The following is a 23,732-nucleotide window of genomic DNA, read 5'->3' on the forward strand; positions in this document are numbered from 1 at the left end:
CTGAAATAATTGAAACGGAAGGCCCAAATAAATTATTTTTCCATTTTAAGTTGATCATCTATGGGTATTTCTGTCACAGCATCAGAAAGCAGACTAACCCAGCACCTACTGAAGAACCTCACTGCGTAGAAAGGAAGTGAGTGGCTCTGTCTTCCATTTATAAATTATGCTTGTTGTACATATCTTCTGTAAGCAAGTCAGTCAGGAGCCTGAGCATCCATTTCTTCAGGATCCTCCCGGTCTCCTCTTGAAGTCTCTTCATCTTCCGTGACTCTGTTTTCTCTACTGTAATGTATGTGCCATGAATCCTTGGAAAATCTTGTCCAGGCAAGTAATGGAAATAGCCTCCAGGGAGCTGATATCTGTTATTGTTGTTGTTGTTGTTGTTTTCCCAAGTACCAGGACTGGGTGGACTCTTCTGACAATCTTGTTTATCTTGATAAAATTTGGGAAATGAGAGCCAAGTGAATCCTAAGGGTGTAGTGGTCTAAAAAAAAAAAAAAAAAAAAACCCACAACACAACCCTAGATGCCTACCAAGCTCTCTTGGCTTGCCTGTATGACTTCTTTTCCTGAAGGAGAGGGGTCTTCTTTACATTCAGAGTGGCAGGTTCACAGACCCCTGTGCTTCTTTTATGTGTTTGTAAAAAATCTTAATGTCTTTCAAAGGAAAGAGACCTCACTGCCATATTAATGAATCCTCTGAGCAAACTCTTCCAGCTCACACCCATGTTGGCTGCTTCTGCCTCAGAGCCTAGCCAGGCTAGTTTTCCTATGAACCCGGCTCCAGATATCTGGGAAAAGGTAAACCATGTTTCATTTCAATGAAAAACCTGGTTTACTTTTCAGCCAGTGAACATACCAGGGAATTTTTGCTACTGTTTCATTTGTTACTGTTAAAAAAAAAAAAAAGGACCTCTTTTAAAAACACACATTTCCGGGGCAGGGGTAAAAAAAAAACAAACCAAAAAACCAAAAAACCAAAAAACAAAAACACACATTTCCTAGCATAGAGTGGCATTCAAGAGTTTTGCAATTAAAATGATGAAACATTTCTTGCAAGAACTTCTCTTTAAAATCAGTGTGATGGGTTCACAGCACACCATTAGGAGGAATTATGTAAAACAGCCTCTCTGTTCCAAATTTTATTTTGAGATTTAATTTATTCCAGATTCGGCAGAAAAAAAAATAACCATGTGACAAGCCTGCTAGCAGATGTCAATTTCATTTTATAGCACATGCCTGCACTTGAGAGTCAGAAAATGGAGATTATTCTTTCTGCCTGCTGTTTAATGCACACCACAGCTTTATAACATTATGCCCCAGAGGATAGCTGATTAACAGCCTGAGAACAAGCAATGGACCCTGCTACACCTGGCAGCCCCAAGTGTGTACACTTAATTCACATTGCCTTGTTGGATTAAGAGAGGTGCTCAAAAGAGCCAACATGTCAAAAAATGGGGTTTTCTTCATTTTAATATCATCTAGGTCAAAAGACAGATTATGCTACAATACAAGTGATGTGACAAGATAAACAAGAATTATTTAAACAGACAGAACAAAAATTCATATAAAATTTTATGTCATTCATAGAGAATGCAAAGTAACTAAATGTGATAAATATTAGGGCCAAGATAATCATAACCAGAAAACTTTACCTCTTCCTAATCCTAGGGCCTGTTCTTTGTTTGTCAGGCATAGTAATTGTGGGTTTATATGTTCACTGTGGTTTTCATTACCACCCATCCAGTTCTCCACCATCTTTCTCTTCATTCACCCAATAAATATCTAGTAAGTATATTCTGATGCAAAATCCCAGGCTTAAATAGTAAATAATATAATATATATATAATAAATGGATATATTTTACTTTTTCTTTCTTTTTTGTTTTTTTTTTGTCAGTTGTGGGGCTTGAGCTCAGGGCCGGGCTGGGGCATTGTCCCTCAGCCCTTTTGCTCAAGGCTAGCACTCTACCACTTTGAGCCACAGCACCACTTCCATTTTTGAGTTATGCATTCTTTTAATATTTTGCTTTTAACTGCTTTAAAATACATTTAATGAAATAATACCTTAACCACAGTAAGTAGTATTGCTGGTAGTGTTAAGTTTAGCAGTGCTAAACATATTTATATTGTTGTGCATTCGATTTCCATACTTTTTCATCTTGTGAAATAGAAAGCCTGTGCCCATTAAGTAATTCCTTCCTTCTTCCTTCAGCCCCTAATAATCTCCATGATTCTTGCTACTTTTTACTTTTTCTGTTCTTGGCATTTCACATAAGTGGTATCATACAATGTTTTCTGCCTTATTTGTATATGGCTTATTTCATTTAGCATATTGTTTGCCTAACATAGGTTCCTATGTTGGGTCATATGTTGGGTCATATGTTTCAAAGGCCTTCCTTTTTTTATTTTTTGTTTTTTATTTTTTTTTTATTGTGAACATACTGTATAGAGGGGTTACAATTACATGGGCAAGATAAAAGGCCTTCCTTTTTAAGACCAAATGATATTCCATTGTTTGTGTATACTATATTTGGTTTATCCATTTATCTGTCAACAGATACTTGAATTGTCTATTGTGAGAAATATTACTACAAAATTGAGTGTTCAGATCTCTCTTCCAGGCTCTGCTTTCTATATTTTTGGATATTCCAGAATTACATGGATTATAGTTTTGAGGAACCACCATAAGGTTTCTAATAGTGGATAATATCATTTTATCTCATAAGTGTGTATTTTAAGATTAAGCGGTAGGCAGAAATGTGATCTTGTGATGATGAGTGCCACAAAGGCAAAGTACAGTGTGCTATAGGAATAATTAATAGAGAAACACAATCTAATCTGTTACTGTTTTTGTATTCTTCTGGCTGGCAGTGGTAATGGGGCTGTCACTTTGTTTTTTCTCTTATGGATGGTATTCAACTACTTGAGCTGCTTCTGTTTCTTTTGTTTTTTGGTTTGTGTGGGTTTTTGTTTGCTTGTTTTGTTTTTGCTGGTTAACTAGAGCTAAGAGTGTTTTGGATTTGTCTTTCCAGAGAAAGCTTTGAACTCAAGATTCTCAAATCTTAGCCTCTTTGGTAGCTAGTATTGTAAGTGTGAGCCTCTGGTACCTGGTTGGGTTTTTTTGTTTGTTTGTTTGTTTTGTTTTATTATTGTTGGTTTTGAGGCCTGAACTCTGGGCCTGGGCACTGTCCCTCAGCTCTTCAGCTCAAGGTTAGCACTCTACCACTTGAGCCACAGCACCACTTCCAGCTTTTTCTGCTTATGTGGTGCTGAGGAATCAAACCCAGGGCCTCATGCATGCAAAGCAAGCCCTCTACCACTGAGCCACTTTCCCAGCCCCACCTGGTTGGTTTTATATTTCTGATTCCTGGTCAGTAATGGGCCTTGAGCAATGTCTGACAGTGGTAAATGAGCCACCCAGAACTTGAGGATTCCCTTCTTTTTCCCTTCCTATTCTTCAACTGTCCTCCATTCTATAGAATGGCAATGGAGAATAACCTGAGCAATTGTTAATAGATCTCTGCCATTTTTGGTTGCTTTTATTACTATCTAATGAGATTTTGGAAAAATGCAGTAGTGTTTTTTAAATTCTAGATATCATCAAACATTCAAAGATATTGAGATATTAACATCAGAGACCTCTGCCTTTTCTTTGGGGTGGAAGGAAGAAACTGTCTGTGGATGTTTGATGAACGTATAGTGATGTTGGAAAGTGGTGGGATTCTCAGGGGGAAAGTGTTCTTTCTATTCTTTGAATATTGTCTCTATTATCTAAAGAATTTTGTTCTATAATAATATAAAAAAGGCCTCTTTCTCATTTTTTCTTTTGGCCTGTAATATTTTTCTCAGTTATATGCTATTTTTACTTATTTGAAATAGAAATTTCACTCGAGATGTTTCAAGAGCATTTCAGATATTTAAGATTTGTAGGCTTCCTATTTAATGACTTCAATTTCTATTTCTAGTTTTATGGAAAGGAATCTGTTTACTTGATACTAAAATGAATGAAAGGCACAGCTACTATTTTGTCCTACTTTTAATTTTGTGAACAATTGAGGCAAAGAAAGAGGCTAGCCACAAAAATATTTGGCATAGCTCTTTTTTTAAGAAATGCGTATTGAGTTTAGTATTTCTACTGTGTTGTTATTAACTAGAGAGTTCTGTCTGAAATGGGTTCTAATGTTTTCCCAGAGCTGCTGTGCTCTTGGTGTTGACACAGGAGAGCAGGGTTGATGATAGACACTGTTAGGGTTTGGGGATTGGTAGCAAATACTGGGTCATGGTGCCCAGCAGAACAGCTGTTGGATCTCAAAGAACCATCATACCAGCTCTCCAGCCTGTTAGCTGTGTAAATAGCACAGGTAAATTCAGCACAGGTAATATTCAAGATGCTCTTAGTGATACCACAGCACTATTGTATAACTTGTTCTCTAGTTTGTTATAGTTTCTTTCTCCCTCTCTTAGTCTTCCTTTGTGGTTAAGTGATGTATTTTAGTAGTGATTCCTTGCTAGTAGTAATAATAGTAGTATTGATTTTTAAAAATTATTTACAGCCTGAAAATAATAAAACAGTAGAATTTGATTTGAAATAATAAAGTAATAAACTTTTGGTTTTATGTCACCATGATGATCAGAGCCAGGCACGGATGGCTCATGCTTGTAATCTTAACTATTCAGGAGGCTGACATGTGAAGATACTAGTTTGAAGCTAGCTAGGGCAGCAAAGTTGGTGAGACTCTACCTTTATCTTCAATTAATCACCAAGAAAGCCAGAAATGAAGCTGTATCTCAAGTAGTAGAACACTAGCCATGAGCAAAAAATCTGAGGAATAGTACCCAGGCTTTGAGTTCAAACCCCAGGACCTGCACAAAACAAACCAAAACAGAGCATCTTTTGATTATACCATGCTATTTTGAAGTGGTTTTTCATGATTATAAAGATAAAAATAGAAAAGGAGAAAAATATATTGGTAATAAAATATTTTCAAAAATACATGAACGCTATGTTCAACCCCCCACTCATGAATTTATGGTGTCCAGTTTTTTTCTATATGGCCTATGTATTAATGTGTTAATGTATTAATCATAAATTTAATTATTTTATTTTTTATCATCTTATTAAAAATGTGAATAGTTTGCTGACTGTGCTTACAATGTTAGAGTATTATGAATTTGTTTGTAGAAAATAGGGATCTTATTCCAGGATAGAGAAACATAATTCAGCCCTATGAGCCACATTTCGTGTGGTCTATGAGGTAGAAATAATACCTTTGGTGCAGGACTGTTCTGGAGGTGATTACGACCCAAAAGAACTGTTTATAGTCTAACACAGTGCCACTTACTTTCCACATGAGACTATATATTAAAGAGTAATTAGATTGATTTGAACTATCCTTGGGATGCAATACAATGATTTGAATAGTTTAGTACATTTTATTATTCTTTATTTGCTTAGTAATACTGGGGAAAGTTCTATCAGGCCAATCATTTACTCCAGAAAGTGTTTTTAAAAAAAGTTGATCTTCTGGATTGGATTTTGGAAGTATTTATAATGGCAAGAGTGTGAATCCAGCTGGGCACCAGTGGCTCTCGTCTGTAATCCTAGCTACTCAGGAAACTGAGATCTGAGGATTGCGGTTCAAAGCCAGCACAGGCAGGAAAGTCCAGGAGACTTTTATCTCCAGTTAACCACCAGAAAACTGAAAGTGGCGCTGTGGCTCAAGTGATAGAGTGCTCGCCTTGAGCTGAAGAGTTCAGGAACAGCACCTAGGCCCAGAGTTCAAGCCCCACAGCTGACAATAAGGAGGGGGGGGGAGGAAGGGAGGGGGGGAGGAAGGGAGGGAGGGAGGGAGGGAGGGAGAGAGTATGAGTCTGATTTCCAGACATCCTTCAATGCTCTTGGGATCTTGCTTGGCTTTTTTGAGCACTTTTAACCACTTGAGCCACACTGACACTTCCTCTGTCATGCAATTTTAATTATCACTAAATATGCAAATGTATGTGTTTTTACTAAAACTCCTTTATTTAGTCCTAATGAAAGGACTGTAAATAACCTGGCACAGTGCCAGTTGCTCCTTGTGTGGGACTGTGTTAAATAGCAATTGGATCAGATTGATTTTATTGTGTTAAATATAAATACCTTATGTGTGATGCACAAGGTTTGAACTCAATTTCCCACTGTATGCCTACAGATATCTTATGCTCTCATCTGACTGAATGATTTTACTTCCAACGTGCCCAAATGCTTTTATCCCATCTAGCTTTAGTCAGAGCTCCTATTATCTCTAGTAGGTCCTGTATATTTGAACAAATAAAAAATGCATCCATCTTTCAAGTCTTATCCCAAATGTCATCTCTTCCACAAAGCGTCGCTTAAAACCATTAAATTTTTTTTTGCATAGATGACATGTAGAAAAGTTAGATAATATTGAATGAATAGAAAATAAAAGGATGAAAGTTAAACTCATATAAGTCTACCACTAGATACACACTATTTGTATACATAGTCTCTCCTTCTAGACTCCCCCAGTATGGTTTGTTCATAGCTGGTGCTCTTCGACTTGAGCCATACTGCAATTCTAGCCTTTTGCTGGTTAATTAGAGACAAGAGTCTTACTTGTCTGCCTGAGCCAGCTCTGATCCTCAGATCTCAGCCTCCTCTGTACAATTATAGTCACAATCTGCCAACCTGCAGTGGCACTTATATTTTAAAAAATTAAGTTGAGATCATACTCTATTGTTATTTTATAAGCTGATTTCTTTTTATGAATTACTAAGTCTTGAATATTTTACATATAATTAAGTACTTTAGATATAATGCAGCATTATTTGTAATTGCAAAATTCTGGAAACACTATAATTACCCTTTCATTAAGGACTGAATAAATGAATTTTAATTAAACCTATACATTTGAATATTCAGGAACAATTAAAGCACATGATATATATCCGTGTTTTGCTAACATGGAAAAATATTGTAGATAAATTGTTAAAGACTCAAAGTCCCAAATGGTGAATATACTATGACACCCATAATTTGAATAAAAATAAAGAAATGTACATGCAATTATGAGTTTGTATATTATACATGCTTTAAAACATGGGTCTTTAGGGAAAGGTACTGGGGATTCTGAAGGGTATGGACATTTGTTTGTTTGTTTTACTATTTATGTTTTGTATTTTTTCCATAAAATCTTACAAAATATTTATATACAGTGTAATTTAATGGCTACCTTTATCCTAGTTGAATATACTGTGTAGTTTTGAGTCACTTCTCAGTTGTTGGATATATAATTTCAAGTTTGACCACCATAAGCTGTACCTTTTAAAATATGCATTGCTAAGTTATTTTCAAGTGAGCACCATTTGAATTTACCGCTCCTCTCTCCATGGGTGTGGTTTCTTACTTCTTTGAATTGCTATAAACTTTGTTTGCATGTCTGTGAGGTGGAAGTTAGCCAGGATCTTATATCATTAGAGAGATATACCCATCTGACATCACTGGGTATGTAATGTATCTCTATGATAAACTATGTATCTGTCTGTCTATAGGATATGAGATATAGGTGTTCTAAAATTGCAGTGACGGAGACTGTGATATTCAACCCCTTGTGCCCACTACAGAACATGTCATAATGCCTGGCCTGTGTGAAATGTAAATTAATGCTGGGCACACTGAAATGAATTAGTTCCACACTGTGAGGGAGCGTCTTTTAAAATGATGGTAGTGACTTGTTTGGCTGACTGGACAGTCTGAAGTCATAACCTTTATGAGCCACTCACTAGATTATATCCTGAAATACCAAGAGCAGTAACTTAATCGTTTTCACTAGGGTAATTTTACCAGGAGAAAACATGACTAGGTATATGCAACCTTGAAGCCATGTAACCAGGCCACAGAACTAAGCAATAGTGACTACTTCAGGTTTCTTCTTAATAATTGGTTATTACATGTTTGTTTTGCTCTATTGGCTTTTGGTGACAGACAATTAATAAACACTGATGAGTTTTGTCATATGGGAAATTACCCTGATGCAATGAAACCTCTACATACATGCCTAAGTAAGCTATCTATATCCAAGATTATAGATGCTTGAATTACATGCTTTATTGAATTAATTGAAAACACACAGTGGGAAGGAAAGACAGGTGTTTGTGGAGGGTGACACTGAAGCTTAATAAGCTGGTCATTCTCCCTCTCCCTTTTTCCTTTCCCTACTCCTTTCCTCTCCCTCCCTTCTCTTTTCCTTCCCCTTTAATTTCTTGTTTCTCTTTCTACCTCTTACTAGCACTCTCTGCTTATGGTGGAGCTTGAGGATCAGAATTAAGGCTTGGAGCGAGAAGACTCAAATGGAGCAATGGAGGGACAGGTGCTTCAGGTCACCTGTGCCTAGGAATGGCTATGACTTTTATCTAGTACAGTATCCATGGGGTAAGATAGATCTTAGTGATGGTTGGCAACTGAGAATCTCATGAATATTGAGTGACTTATATTCCTCATGCATATTTAATGCTTAGTAACCACTTCAGTGCTCAATCAACATTTCTATCCCTTTCTACACTCAGCACTCATGGACTGCTTATTTTATTTATACCTAGTACATCTCATGTATTACTCATTTGCCTATACTTACCACATTCTGTAAACGTCACATGTCTCATTTGCTTTCTCATACAGAATGAAATATTCCCAAATACAACAGATGCACATTGCTAATTCAAAACTTAACATTGATAAGTTTGTACAGAGAGTAACTTTGTTTTCATTATTAATCCACTTGTGTGTTTAATCACAGTGAACCTAAAGCTCTTATTGGTTAGAGCTGACATGAATAAAACAGAGAAAGTAGGTGGAGAGTTTGGTAATCTGGTCAATCATTCTGAAATTTACTCATATGGTGCAGTAATAGTTGGGCAACACAGGACAGGATGTACCTCCATCCAAGAACTTCCCTGGAAATTGTCTCTCCTTTCCTTCCTCCCCCCACCTTCCTCCTTTCTCTGTTCCCTCTCTTCCTCCCTTCAGAGAGTCATTCTATGTATCTTAGGTTGGCCTCAACTCACTATGTAGCCTAGGCTAGTTTTAGGCTCCCCTGTCTCTGCCTCCCAGGTAACTGGAATTACATGCATGTGCCACTATGCCTCGCTGTCCTCATTTTTTTTTAAATGAGGTTTATTGTGTGAATCTGTCCTCATAATTAAATTTCCTTGAAACGGACTTGCAGAAAAGTATTTTGGCATTGTTAGGACTTCAGCACCGTATGTTAGGACAATGGAGGAGAAGGGAAGGAAACAGACTGGATATCTGGAGATCTTCACACGCAAGGACTGCTTATTGAGATAGAGCTGCGGGGAACACAGCCTTCCCACGGGCTTGGAGACTGTAAAGGAGCTACGACAGGAGCTGGCTTTTATGAGGTCTGAGCAAGGAGGCAGAGGTTAATGAAAAAGCTATTAGGTCTAGGGAGTTGGTGGCTTTTCTGTTGGGCCTACAGTGGAATGTTTACAACCAGGCTTAGATAGATTGCGCTGCCTGCCCATGAAGCATATCCGTGCATAGTTGGGGTTTTGCCTGGTGTTTGTATGTGCCTGGGCCAATAGGGTTCAATCCTTCAGTGCCCAACACAGTGTTGTGATAAGTAAGAATTGTATTCTTGTGATTCAATTCTAGTTAATGGAAATTTAAAGAGCTTCTACCAGAGGACTTGTGGGCCTCAGGCACAAACTCTCCAGTCTCAGGCATAATAGAGCTAAACTCTCAACACTTCCTAGAAAATTATACTCACTCAAATCACCTAGTATGGAGCTGGGAAGGTGGCTCAGTGGTAGAGTGCTTGCCTTGCATGCATGAGGCCCTGGGTTCGATTCCTCAGCACCACATAAGCAGAAAAAGCCAGAAGTGGCACTGTGGCTCAAGTAGTAGAGCGCTAGCCTTGGCTGAAGAGCTGAGGGACAGTGCCCAGGCCCAGAGTTCAGGCCCCATGACTGGAGAAACAAAAAATCACCTAGTACTCCTTCTTCAATTTCTGGTCTTAGTTTCTTTCCTCAGTCTAGATTTAATACAAGCTATTTTCAAAAGGAAAGAATAGACCTAAAGTTTTCCACCTATCAGCTTCCTTGTAGAAAGTGATAAGATGAAGCCAGGTGTTGGTAATCCTCTAGCTACTTAGGAGGCTGAGATCTGAGGATTGCAGTTCAAAGCCAGTCTGGGCAGGAAAGTCCATGAAACTTTTATCTTCAGTTAACCATCAGAAAACCAGAAGTGGAGCTGTGTTTCAAAGTGCTAGAGCACTAGCCTTGAAGAAAGAGCTCAGAGATAGCCTCAGGTCCTGAGTTTAAGCTCCACAAATGACCAAAAAATAAACAAATAAATAAATAAAACATAAAAGAAGAATGAAGAAAGTGATAAGATGTTAAAAAAAAAATGCCAAACCCATCACTGAGGAATGGAAACAGGAAGTATATCTCCCAGGTGAGGGGGATGCCCTCACTCACTAAACACAGGGGACCAGAAACAAATGACTCAGCATGCCCAGGAAAGGAGTACATGGCCTGAGAGAATGATAGAAACAGAGAGGACAGGAATTTGGCCAGTAGTATGACTTCTAGACAACAAACCAAAACCCCCAATCATGTGCTAATTATCATTGATAGCACTTCCAAGAAATAAACTTCTCTCTCATGTTGAGCTTACCATAATCAAAAGTTAAAGAGTATTTTCATGCTTTCACTGTATTTGATGTTGGTATAATTTGTGGAGGGGAAGGGCAAAAACAAATCGTTTAACTAGGGATACAGGTGGACCCATTGCAACAATGAGATGTACAAGTCGTTATGTCAAAAAATGAACTTTACAACTTTGGTGTGTGTGTGGGGGAATCAGGTGGGGGGAGTTGGGGGGAGTATGGGAAGGGATGGGAGGGGGAAACAAAAAAGGAGGCAACAATGCTTGATAAGAAATGTACTTGTTATCTTGCCCATGTAATTGTAGCTCCTCTGTACGGTATTCTCACACACACAAAAAACTTAGATACCATTTTGTTTTGCTCCCTGTATGCTCTTTTTGATAATACTCTTTTCTTGAATGTCTGGAGGCAAGTCAGAATAATTCTACATGGTTTCATTCAGGCTAGAACATTCCTATTGATATATTTTTTTTTTACATGATAAGTGTTTTTAATCAAGACCAATTCATTTATTTATAAGAAGACTCCACATTCGGGAATTAAAATGAAGGATAAGATAACATGCCTGAGAAAACCTCCAGTCCAAGTAGAAGGCAAATTTATTAAGGCAGAAAAAGATATTAGAAGAGCGTTAACTTTCTGTATCATTTTCCTGACAAAGTTTCCCTCACTATAACTTAAACTGCATTTTTGGAAGGGCTTTTCCACTTAGAGTGGATTTAATAGCAATAGATATAATACAGGATAGCAATTTCCAAGAAATTATTGGACAGCAAAGGATAAATGGATCCTGTTCCCTAGGCAACCACATGGAAGGGATAACATCACTCAAGCTCCTAAAATAAAGTGTAAGGTTGCTACTATTTTTGGTTTCAGCTTCCTCTAAAAATGGTTTTTATTCTTGAAATTATTCTTTTGTGTAATGAAACCTGAGCCCTTTCCAACTCTTCTGCCTATAATATTAGTCTTTTTTTAATTTTAATTTTTATTTTTTGTGAACATACTGTACAGAGGGGTTACAATTACATGGGCAAGATAATGCATACATTTCTTATCAAGCATTGCAGCCTCCTCCTTTGTTTACCCTTCACATCCCTTCCCATCCTTTCCCCCACCCACCCAATCCTCCTCCCCTCCCCCCCCATAATATTAGTCTTGTATGTAGCTCCATCTTTGATCTCAGCATGTGTGGCTATGAGAGAAATAATCACCCTGGCAAGCAGGTCAAATTGAGGCTAGAAACTCATGAGAAACGAGGGCAGAGCCAAAGCATTTCCAGGCTTGTTGGGTTTTTGTGATTTCATAAGGAAAAGTCCTTGGAGTTTTCTGATGGAAGCAATCTTGTCTGAATTGTTTTTCCCATTTTCTTCCAGCTGGTGTGAGATGAGCACTCAGCTTTAGATTAAAGCCATTTTAATAGAAAAAAATGCTAAAATGAGTGTATTTCTGATTCTTTCAGTAGGCTTTCTGTGCCAATACCAAGGGCCATCTATTTGAGTGTGGAATCTTCTATGTGGTTTCCCACAGAATTGCCATCCTTTCTCATCTGACACAATTCCCTCAGCTTTTTAAAATCTCCTATTCTCTTCGCTCTGTTTCCATTTATCTTTTAGTGATTACCCACCCCCCCCTCCACAGGAATTCAGTGACACATATACTAAGCAATTTGATCTTCAGAGCATTTTCCCCATCCCTGACCCCCTAGGAATCCTGCAACCTTTCTGTGTGAGTTCTGGTTACTGATCCCATCTCTCTGCCATGCTGGGGCTGGTGGTATCTTTGACCCAGAAAGTCCCAGGGATGTTTAGAAGGCCTCCCATAAGCATATCTCTCTAGTGTATTCTACTGGTTAGATTATTTGTTAATTAGTACTATTTGAAAAAAAAAAAAGGTCCTCTCTGGAGAATGTGCTTTTTTCCTGCCTGAATATCAGTTGCTTGTTTTAAATCATATCATCTAATAGATGTCTTATGTAGGTGTTTTAGGACACTTGGCTAAAAGGGATGGAAATTGGCCAAGGTGGACAAAGAGAAATGTTTATATGTGGCTTATTGTATATGCTATAATAAGAACCTTTGACCAGCCAGCAGGGCATCTGATGGTGAATGCTGTGTGTGCACAGTCAGGAGATTGGGGGAAAAAATACAGTAGCAGGTAGAATCATTTATCTTCTTTGCAATTTCGTTGGAACTACAGAAATTCCCCTAGTAGAATATTTTTCCTCCATGAGCTAGTCCTAAGTCAGAAATGCTTGACTACTATCAAATATGTTTCACTGTGTGCTATAGAGGAAGAAGAGAGACTAAGCCTCATTATTGTGTGACTTTGCTGAGCAATATTACAACTACTTAGTATTCTTTAAACCCTTTTTAAAGATCTCTGGTGCACTATGAACTCAGCCAAGGACAGGGGTCAGTGCTAAAGATTCTTGCCCTTAAAGTCATGATAGGGAGAGATGAACAGTTATACAAAAATTTTGTATTTGGTACCTCACAAAGAAGCCATTTTTCTTATGGAGTTCAGGAAGGACAGGGGCACAAAGGGGTTATGAGTTATTATTTGAGATGGCTCTTACCAGTTAGGAGTTTACCAAAGGTAGCAGGAAGAAGCAGTAGCATAGAAGTGAGAAAGAGGAAGTTGAATTGTGAGAGAGGGAAAAGATTCAGCATGGTTGTCACAATGGGTGATTTGAGAAGGGAGCCAGGACACAGGGCAAGAAAGGGAGGTTGGGTCTAGGTTTAGAGGGAGCTGGTGAGTCCTAGGAAAAGAGTTTCACTCTGGAAGTTAGTAGAGGCCCATAAACAGGGAACTTAAATAATTAGGTTTAAACTCAGACAAATTCTGGAAGCATGGTAGAAGATGCACAGTTCAAGGCTAAGATCTTGAGAGAGTAATACTTTATTAAAAATCACTGGGCAGCATCAACTGCACTGGACAGTGATGAAAGTGAATGAAGCAACTCAAGGGCAGTGATGGGAAGGAAGGAGTGAGAGAGAAATACGGAACATCTGATACTAAGCAAAAGGAGAGAAATGTACATAGCACCTGACCTGAAAGAAATAGTTTTATTGTAACTGTTCGTAGAGTTAAACTTTTTTTTTTGGGGGGGGGGTCCGGTCGTGGGGCCTGAACTCTGGGCTTGGGCGTTGTCCCTCAGCTCTTCAGCTCAAGGCTAGCACTCTACCACTTGAGCCACAGCGCCACTTCCAGCTTTTTTCTTATGTGGTGCTGAGGAATTGAACCCAGGGCCTCAGGCATGCAAGGCAAGTGCTCCACCACTGAGCCAACTTCCCAGCCTCTAAACTTTTTTCTTATGTAAAACTTGTCTTGTATTTTTCCTTATTCATTAGCTTTGTAGATTGGAATGATAGTGCTTATCATTGTGAATGTTAAAATGTGTTTGTGACTTTAACTAAGTATAAATATGCCATACTACTGTGAAATTCATGTAATTACTTAATCTCAATAAAGAAATCTTTGGGAAAAAATCACTGGGCAGGGCTGGGAATGTGGCTTAGTGGTAGAGTGCTTGCCTACCATGCATGAAGCCCTGGGTTTGATTCCCCAGTACCACATAAACAGAAGAAGCTGGAAGTAGTGCTGTGGCTCAAGTGGTTGAATGCTAGCCTTGAGCAAAAGAAGCTCAGGGACAGTGCTAGGCCCTTAGTTCAAGCTCTAGTAAAAAAAAAAAAAATCATTGGATAAAGCAAACAGTGAAAAGATTCATACTAGTCACTGTTGAAGGAGATGATGTAAGTTGAGCTTGGCATTTTTGTAAAAGCTGTCATATCTGTCATTAGGCCCCAAATGTGGCAAGCATGGTATTTCTTAGTATTATTTTTATAACCAATTTTAATAGTAATAAGTTTATTTTTGAAAAAGAGAAAATCAAATCTCAATGCAATAAAATTAAAGCTACAGCCTGAAACTTTTTAAAGCTTTATTTAATAATTCAAGTAATATTTCAAAAAGAAATATTTATTCCTAAAAATTAAATTCCTGTAAGAATTGCTATGAACAAATTTTAAGTGTTGTTTGTTTGTTTTAAATCTATGAAGAAAACAAAGATATGTCACATTGCTCAGAAATAATGAAAACTGTCTTTGCACTATCCATTTCCTCCAGGGATCCTATTAATATAAACTACACAAAACCCCAAATTAATATTTGATATTTAGCCATGAACTCTGTACATGTAAGTGCTTTTGTATATGGGTTTGGAAATCACAAGAGATAACTAAGAGTTTGTTTCTCTTCAGAATGTAAGTTAAATAATTGTGAGGTTTTATTGTTTGTTTTTGAGACAGGGTCATCTTACTATATAACCAGGCTGGCCTGGAACTCTGCATGTATGAGGGGGTTGGCTTCATCTTTCTGAGTGCTGGGATTATAGATATGTGCCACCATGTCCAATATTAATAGATATTTTATTTATTTATTTAATTTATTATTTGTTTATTTTGCCAATCTTGGGTCTTGAACGTAGGGTTTGGGCACTGTCTCTGTGTTTCTTTTGCTCAAGGCTAGCACTCTACCACTTTAGCTACAGCTCCATTCTTTTTTTTTTTTTTTTTTTTTTGGTTGTTAATTGGTTGTAGGAGTCTCACAGATTTTCCTGCCTGGGTTGGCTTTAAACCATAATCCTCAGATCTCACCCTCTTGATCAGCTAGGATTATAGGTATAAGATACCAGCACCTGGCTGTTGATTTTAATATGTACTATAGGTACATTTTTTGTCACTACTTCCCTGGGAACTATTTTTTTCTAGTTCAAATGTATATCTAGGTGAAAATTTCTAGCATATAGATTAATAATCTCACAATTGATATAGGTAGTCCACACACTTAATTTTTTTTGAGACAACAAATTGAAAACATATTCTCTTGAGAATATCAGAAGCAGAATTCAACTTGAAGTTAGTAAACATCCAAGTCATGAAATTAAGTTACCAAATTTATAGCAACTGCACTTTAGAAGATCCAAGAGGATGTTGTTTTCCCTCCTCTTGTGCAGGATAAGGCAATTAGAATATTAGAATACATTTGTCTTCTCAAAGTCACACTGGTTTGAGGATCATTAGTAACTTGAATTTGGAGTAACTTGCATTGCTAGTGTATGTCACATTAGCAACTTGGCAATTCTTCTAGAGAAGAAAGAGGAATAAGAGGAACTTCAAATGCTGTTATGATACCTAGGAAAAAAAGCTATTAGATTTGTAACAATTCTTATTTTATTCAAGCTAATTTTATTTAGAACTATCCTGGGAGCCTGAATAATGTCTGCCTGAAACCACTCATTCTTTGGAATCTAGAGTGTACATTTTGCTTTGAGGAGGTATTCATGGCAACAAGCTAACAATCGGCAGACTGCTGAGCTACATAAATGGTGTCTGCATGTTGGGGCATCTGCATTCTACCCTATGCTTCCATTGTTAAAATACCATTTGGAAAACTCCTCCAGCTCTAAATCATACTGCATTACCTCATGTTTGAAACCTCCAGGCATCAGCAATTCTTCTGAAGAAGGAAAATGAATAAGAGGATAAGAGAAGAGAATCCTGGGAAGTTCAATTAAAAAAATTTACAGTACCACTACCACTGAAATAAAGCAAGATGATGATGTTCTTGGCTGAAAACCCATAAAACTTTGATGATTACCTCCACTCTCTCTGTTCTGCGCCAACACACATCCTTTAAAAAAGCCCATTATACATATTGATCTTTTTGATTCAGTTAGAAGAGTGAATTTTTGGATCATTTTCAAAAGGAGGTTTATTTGCCAAAACCCCCTCATGTCAGTTCATACCAAACAAAGCTATGAGTACTAGGCACTTTAATCCTACCTGCTTAGGAGTCTGAGAGCTGAGGGTCTCATTCCAAGCCAGCCAGGCAGGAAAGTCCCTAAACTCTTATCTCCAGCTAACCAACAAAAAAGTCAGAGATGTGGCTCAAGGTGTGCAGTGCCAGTCTTGATGAAAAACCAAATGAGAGTATGAGGCCCTGAGTTTAAGCCCCAGTACTGGCACAGAAACAAAACAAAACAAAACAAAACAAAACCAAAACAGTGCATGCATCTTTTCACTTTCATGACTCTGCTAGCAGCTATCCTACTATTTTCCTTGCTGTAGGGCTGAGGAAGGAGAAAGGTCTCAGGCAGCCAGAGAGGAGAAATTGAAATTCAAGGTCCCATACAGCATTCTTACCCTCCTCCTCCTTTTTGTTCGCATCCAATTCTTCTACCTCCCTCTTATCAAACAAACGAGGCTCCTCGGCATGTGCTACAATCTCTCCTTGCTTTTCAATTTGCAATTTTTTTTCTGCTTGTACAGTTCAACAATTGCCAGGCATAAAGCAGTAGAGATTGTGAAACATGAAACAATAAAAAATTCTCATTCAATTCAAATTGGCAGGACAATACAGTAACAGCCACATTTTTTTCAGGAAGGCCAGCTCCCATGTTGCCACAAGGGTGGCGGGGGTTAAATGGTGGGGGAACATCTTCACCACTACAGGACAGAAAAGTCTTGGGACAGCTTACTAGATTACGCTTATGAGAATCTCAGACTGACCACACATGTCTTCCAGACTGCTCAAGTCAAGAGGCTCAAATGATCTGTATCTAAAATATAAAGGAACTCTTCATGAGGATTAACTAGATGACCCCCAAAGGGTGAACCAATTCAGCAGTGAAATCCCCTAGACACTATTTTGGAAATGAATTATATGACTTGGAGGGAGGGAAGTCAGGAGGAGGAAAACTGCGAGAGAATGAGGCTGAAGGGTGACACTGTTCAAAAGGAAAAGTACTCATAACTTGATTTATGTAACTGGAACCCCTCGTTATATCACCTTTACAATAATTTCTAAAAAACTTAAAAACTGGAAGTGGCACTGTGGCTCAAGTGGTAGAGCACTAGCCTTGAGCACAGGGACAGTGCCTAGGCTCTGAGTTCAAGTCCACAATAGACAAAAAGAGGAGGAGGAGGAGGAGAAGCAGGAGGAAGAGGAGAAGGAGGAGGAGGAGGAAGAGGAGGAAGAAGAGGAGGAGGAGGAAAAGAAGAAAAGATAGCAAAACATTAACAGAAGGAAAACACTGACCAGAGACTGACTTCAGAATTATAAAGACTATATGATCCCAATTATTTTCTAGTAAGAAAGTATTGCAAGAAGTAACAAGTTTGATAAGAAAAGTACTTACCTGACTTATGTAACTGTAACCCCTCTGTATATCACCTTGATAATAAAAAAAGAATAGCAGTCATTTCTCCTTGGAAGAGGAAGGTTAAGTAATCAAAAAAATTTATTGTTAAGGTGATGTACAGAGGGGTTACAGTTTCACAAGAAAGATAATGATTACATTTCTTATCTAACTTGTTACCCCTTTCCCTCATTTTTCTTCCTCTTTCCCTCCCTTTCTCCAATCCTCCCCCTGCCCCAGTTGTACTGATCATTTTCAACATATTGCTTGTATCAATGTTGCATTGGTTCCCTCTTTGTCCTTTGTCTCACCATTTTGTTGTTCCCCTCCTCTTCTCTAATTCAGATAAACATATATACAATACCCAGGGTACCAAAATCGAATACAGTGGCAACAGGGGATAAACCATGGGAGGGGGAGGGGAAACTCAAAAGAAAAAGAAATCACGTAGTACATTGAGAACAATAGCGACAAAAACCTCTTATGTCAAGTAATTATTTCTTCTCCCCTCTGCCTTTTTAAAAATTTTCCTAATTTAAAAAATACTCTGCCTTATTTTTAGGAACAGAAACAAATGTACAGCTTCCCAAATTGTCCCTTTCTTTTCTTTTTGGTGCTGCGCCTGGGTCTTGAACTCAGGGCCATGGCACTGTCCCTAAGCTTTTGTGCTCAAAGTTAGTGCTCTACCCCTTGAACCACAGCTCTACTTCTTAGCTCTTTGGTGTCTAATTGGAGATGAGAGTCCCCTAGACTTTCCTACCTGGGTTAGTTTTGAATTACAATCTCAGCCTCCTAAATAGCTGGGATTGCAGGCATGACCCACCGCCCCCTTGCTCTGTTGTCATTTTCTAAGGATGGAGAGTCCCAGAGTAGGGTTAGGATGTCACTGAGAGTTTCTTGGCAAATTAGGTCTCAAGTAATGTTTTCTTTTTGACAAATTAATGTGCCTTCCAGTTAGACCTCAACCTGAATTTAGGAATTGAAGCGAACAACACAATCCATTTTTAGAGGATGTGGAGGAGGATGAATGAGTGGAAAGAAACCTTCTGTAGCAGGAAAAGGGGCTTTGTGGCAGTCATCTGGGCTTCTATCCATGAAACTTTCTTCCTATTAGGTAATCACATCAATGTACATGGAACCTTACAAAACATAAAGTATCAAAGAAAATGTTTCAAATTCCAAAATGGCATTTGGTCACTAAGAAACCATGAAATTAATATGGAAAAGGAAAAAAAAAGTACAAGGAGCAAGGGGGTCAGGGGCAATAGCGCCAATGATAAAGTAAGCTACAAGTGTGATGAACTGTGGGTCTTGACTACAGCCAGGCCCGATTGCTGCCTTTCACCCCCAGAGAAGGCAGAGAGTGAGCCATGCATGTTGGGACCCTAGCAGGACTTGTTAATAAATACTTCACATTTGCTTTTGTCTAGAAAGACAAAAGAAACTGAGAAATCAGAAATCCTCAGTAATGTGATACTTTGTGTTTGAGTCCATTAGTACCGAGAAGGTGTAAGAATGTCAGTTTTGATGTAGGATCCTGTGAAATTCCTGACTTGGCCACTGAATGACCAATCTTGGATAGCTGTTTGGCAACTTTGAATCTCAGGTTTCTCTGGAATTGTTTTTTTTTTTTTTTACTTTGTAATTTTACTTGGATTTTTTTCCCTCTAGTACTGATGCTTGAACTCAGGGTGCTGTGCACTTGCTTGGCTTTATTGCTCAAGACTGGTGGTCTACCATGGAAGCCGCACCTCCACTTCTGGCTTTTTGCTGGTTCGTTGGAAACAAGAGTATCTGGGATTTGTCTGCTTGACTTCCAATTGAGATCCTTAGATTTTAGCCTCCTGAGTAGCAGGGATGAGCCACCAGTGTGAGGTTCCACTACTATCTCACAGCCATCAATGGTTTAATTAATTACCACCAGCTGAAGACCAGACTTTCACCAAATGATAAGTATGGGGGAATATGCCATACTTAAACTACAGTATTCTACCATTCTCCAAAAAGATTGTTTTACTTATAATGAAACACTATTTTCACAATAAAAAATTATGTAAAAAAATCAGTACGAAAGGGGGAAAAAAAGAAAAATGCAGTCCATCTCCAAGGTTCCCCTCATCTCCACATTTTCAGCATTGCTCAAAAGTCCAAGTTCAAAACTACTTCTGAGACTTGAGTAGAAATCTCGTAATGGTAGGCTACTCTATACGCTTTCCCATTCCAGAAGAGAGGAATAGAAAAATAGCGATGAGGACTTGGACTACAGGAAGAATGCAATCCTGCATGGCAGAAATTAAATCCTATAGCTCCATGTCTGGCATCCACAGCATGTGGTAGTGGGATATAGATACCAAAAGCTGTGGGCAGCCCTATCCCGATGACCTTGCCTGCTGTAACCCAAAGGCCTTTGCCTGAGTTGACTACTTATTGCTTGTGGTTTTCCTCAGCAGATATGTCTCATTCCTGGCATCTCTAACTTCATGGGTCTTTATTATAGTTTCAGCTCCATTCTTACAGATTCACACATCACCCTTTTAGAGGCTGTCTGCAGGGATCTTGACCCTAGACATACATTGCTCAGCCTCTCTGCCTTTGAAATCTGGGTGGAATCCTCTAGGATTACAACAACTCTTATCTTCAGGAATGGGAGGAGGGGCAGGGAGAAAGAGAGAGAGACAGAGAAAGAGAGAACATGGATATGTGGGCAAGCAACATCTATGCTATATTTCCTTTAAATAAAAATTATAAATTATTTCCCCATTTTATAAAATATGTCTTAGTGTGTGTTTTATGGGTTCGGAATTTTATTAACGTACAAGCTTGTATTGACCAGAAATAAATTTGGAAAATACCAGATTGTGCTTTTCTTTGTGCTTCTGGTGTAAAGAGATTCTTGACAGGGAGGGTAGGAGGGAAGGGGAGAGAGAGAGAGAGAGAGAGAGAGAGAGAGAGAGAGAGAGAGAGAGAGAGAGAGAGAGAGAGAGAGAGAGAGAGAGAGAGAGAGAGAGAGGAGGATAGGTGTTGAAGTACCTCTGTATACCTGTATCAAATTTTAATTTTGCCTCTGAGCCATCTTCCAAACACAGCTGCTATGATGTCTATAAAGCACATTTTGATGTCAGCCTAAGTCAGACACTCTTAATATTTTTTGGATCATAGACATCAGGGAGAAAGAACTGGCAAAAATAAGAGCCAACACTGATGGAGCTTAGTCTGTGTCAGGTTCTTTCATGTAGATGCAATGTGCTTTGTGAATATTCTTTCTGTTACTTTTCCTCTGAATCACTAAGTGGAATGACAACCTGCCTTAGACCCTTTGGTGGGATAATTTGCCCTGACCCAAGGCCTTTAACCCTCTTACTGTTCTTAAAAAAGTTTGTATGCACAAATGATACACTTGTCTTCCAGGGAATCTGACTCTTGTTGAAATTTTGGCATTGTATTTAGGAAACCGACCATAATTAAGAGCAAAAAAAATCAGCCTGTTTAGAAAACCACCATAGACTCTCCAAGGCCAATGATCACCAACATGTGGATAACTGGCTGCATCTCATCTGCTGATGACAAGGAGGAGATGAAACCTGAGCTGAAGCTGAGTGTCCAGGACACACACAGTATCCTGAGCCAAGTACAGGGATTCTCAAGGTGTGGTTCTTGGACCAAGTCACTAGGCTTCTTTAGAAATACAAGTACTCAGGGCAACTCTAGATTTATCTGTCTATCCATGGATCAATCATCATCTATCTATCTATCTATCTATCTATCTATCTATCTATCTATCTATCTATCTATCTATCTATCTATCTATCTATCTATCTATCTATCTATCTGTCTCTCTCTCTCTCTCTCTCTCTCTCTCTCTCTCTCTCTCTCTATCTATCTATCTATCTATCTATCTATCTATCTATCTATCTATCTATCTATCATCTGTCATCCGTCTGTTTCAGAAGCCCTCTGGGTGATTTAGATGCACATGGTTCTGAGCAGCACTAGCCAGTGGACCTTTAAGTCAAGACTTCTCTACCCCATCCTCTGTGATAGCCACTGGCCATATGTAGCTACTGAACACTTGAAATGCGGTGCACGAACTGTAATTTAATCTCATTACTTTAAGTGGCACACGGTGAGTGGCTACCATGTGAAGAAGTACAGATGAGTAATATTCTTCATACACCCAGGCCTTCACATCCAAAGAGTTGACTGTCTTAGATGCTCACAGCGAAGCAAAACCAGAATATTTGGAGAATTATATATTAATGACATATATTTCCTTATTCAGTATTGATAACATTTAATCTGAAAATATTTGAGATGAGAGCCTTGCAGGTTAATGAAGTATTCCATAACAGAAAACCAACTCATATGTATTTCCAAGGACTGTGAGCACATTATTGTAAGTTGTACTTTCTTAGATAATTGCCCATGCCCTAAATCTAGAGGAAAAGAGCTTTAGAATAACATAACAACTCAAATTAAAAAAAAAAACAAAACTCAGCCTGTACTTGAAGGAGAGTTGTGGGAGTCTGTTTGTTGGTGGAGAGGAGAGATGGCCAACAGGACTGTTTGGTTTGGCACACAATGAAGATGGCACAAAAGAAGGAAAATTCATGGCATCTTGAGGAGTAGCAAGTTACATTTGGCTAGGCTCAGGTGGGTAATGGTGCTGGAAACCAAGACCCTGGTGCATATGTGTGCCTAGTGGAAGAGTAAGTTCCATTACTGATCTCTCTTCTAACTTCTAGCCTTTGACTTTCTATCTCCTTTCTTTCAGTCTGTGAGGTCTGAAGTAAGGTCCCCCTGAGTACAAAGTGAAAGATGGAGGGAAGAGCCAGACTGAGAGGTTATACAGACAGATTATTAATTATTATAATTAGGCAGGTTATGGACAGGGCAGATCCATTGCAGGCTAGGAACTCTGGTAGGAATTTGATACCCAAAGGAGAAGTAGGAGTTCTTTCCCCAAAGGAGCTTACAGCTCATATGAGAGAAAAGAGTGAGAACCAAGCTACCTGATTCTTTAAAAGTCTGTACAGTGTTCAGAAATGGATGGCATCAAGGTGATGCTGGCTTAGTTGTTGAGATGGCATTGACTATAGTCCTAGCATTCATGTCTTATATGGTCAGGAGGGAAGGAAGATTCAGGGCTTTGAGCCATGGAGGCAGATTTGCTAGGGTCATACTGAGTAGTGCTGGTGAAAACAATTTCTTACTTTTTTTTAACTTAAGCATTCTTCACTTGTGTGTGTGTGTGTGTGCATGTGTGTGGCATATACAATGTGTGTGCTCACATTCTAAGACCTCTTCATGTTTCTTCATCTTTTCTCACTTATGGTTTCTAACATTTGATCTTGTTTATTACTGAGATCTTTTCCTCACTTTTTATCGAAAGGACAGCTGTTCTTCTCACTTAGATTTCACAATAGCTTTTACAAAGACAAAAAATGTCCATGATCAAATTAGTTTATTTTATGTCCCTCTAAATTAGTACTTTCCTTTTGGGCCATGTTGCACACACACACACACACACACACACACACACACACACACACACACACACACGTGTGCTAAGTCACATGACTGGCCCCAGCACACTCTAGGATTGATCCAGACTTACCATACAAAGTTCAAAAGTATCCAGGAGAGAGTAGATGTTTCTCTGAAATGCATTTGATTTGGATGTTCACTTGATTATTTGTTTATACACCTGTACATTTGGATTCTTAGGAGAAGCTGTATATTTGGCCCCCAAATGCTTTGCAAATGTTTTCCCTCATACCCTTTTAAATCATTTAAATTCTGTTCCATAGGTGTATATGTTTTAGGTCTCATTTCCTTCCCAGAAATA

The 23,732-nt window shown here is 38.5% G+C and overlaps 1 protein-coding gene across 1 annotated transcript in view; it reads left to right on the top strand.

The window, feature by feature from the left end:
- Nucleotides 1-23,732, top strand: part of Mettl24 (methyltransferase like 24) — a 100,251-nt gene that overhangs the window by 63,698 nt on the left and 12,821 nt on the right. The window lies entirely within an intron of this gene.

This window comes from Dipodomys merriami, unplaced genomic scaffold, assembly GCF_024711535.1.
Source record: "Dipodomys merriami isolate MVZ:Mamm:240054 unplaced genomic scaffold, mDipMer1.0.p SCAF_8, whole genome shotgun sequence".
Classification (NCBI taxonomy): domain Eukaryota; kingdom Metazoa; phylum Chordata; class Mammalia; order Rodentia; family Heteromyidae; genus Dipodomys; species Dipodomys merriami.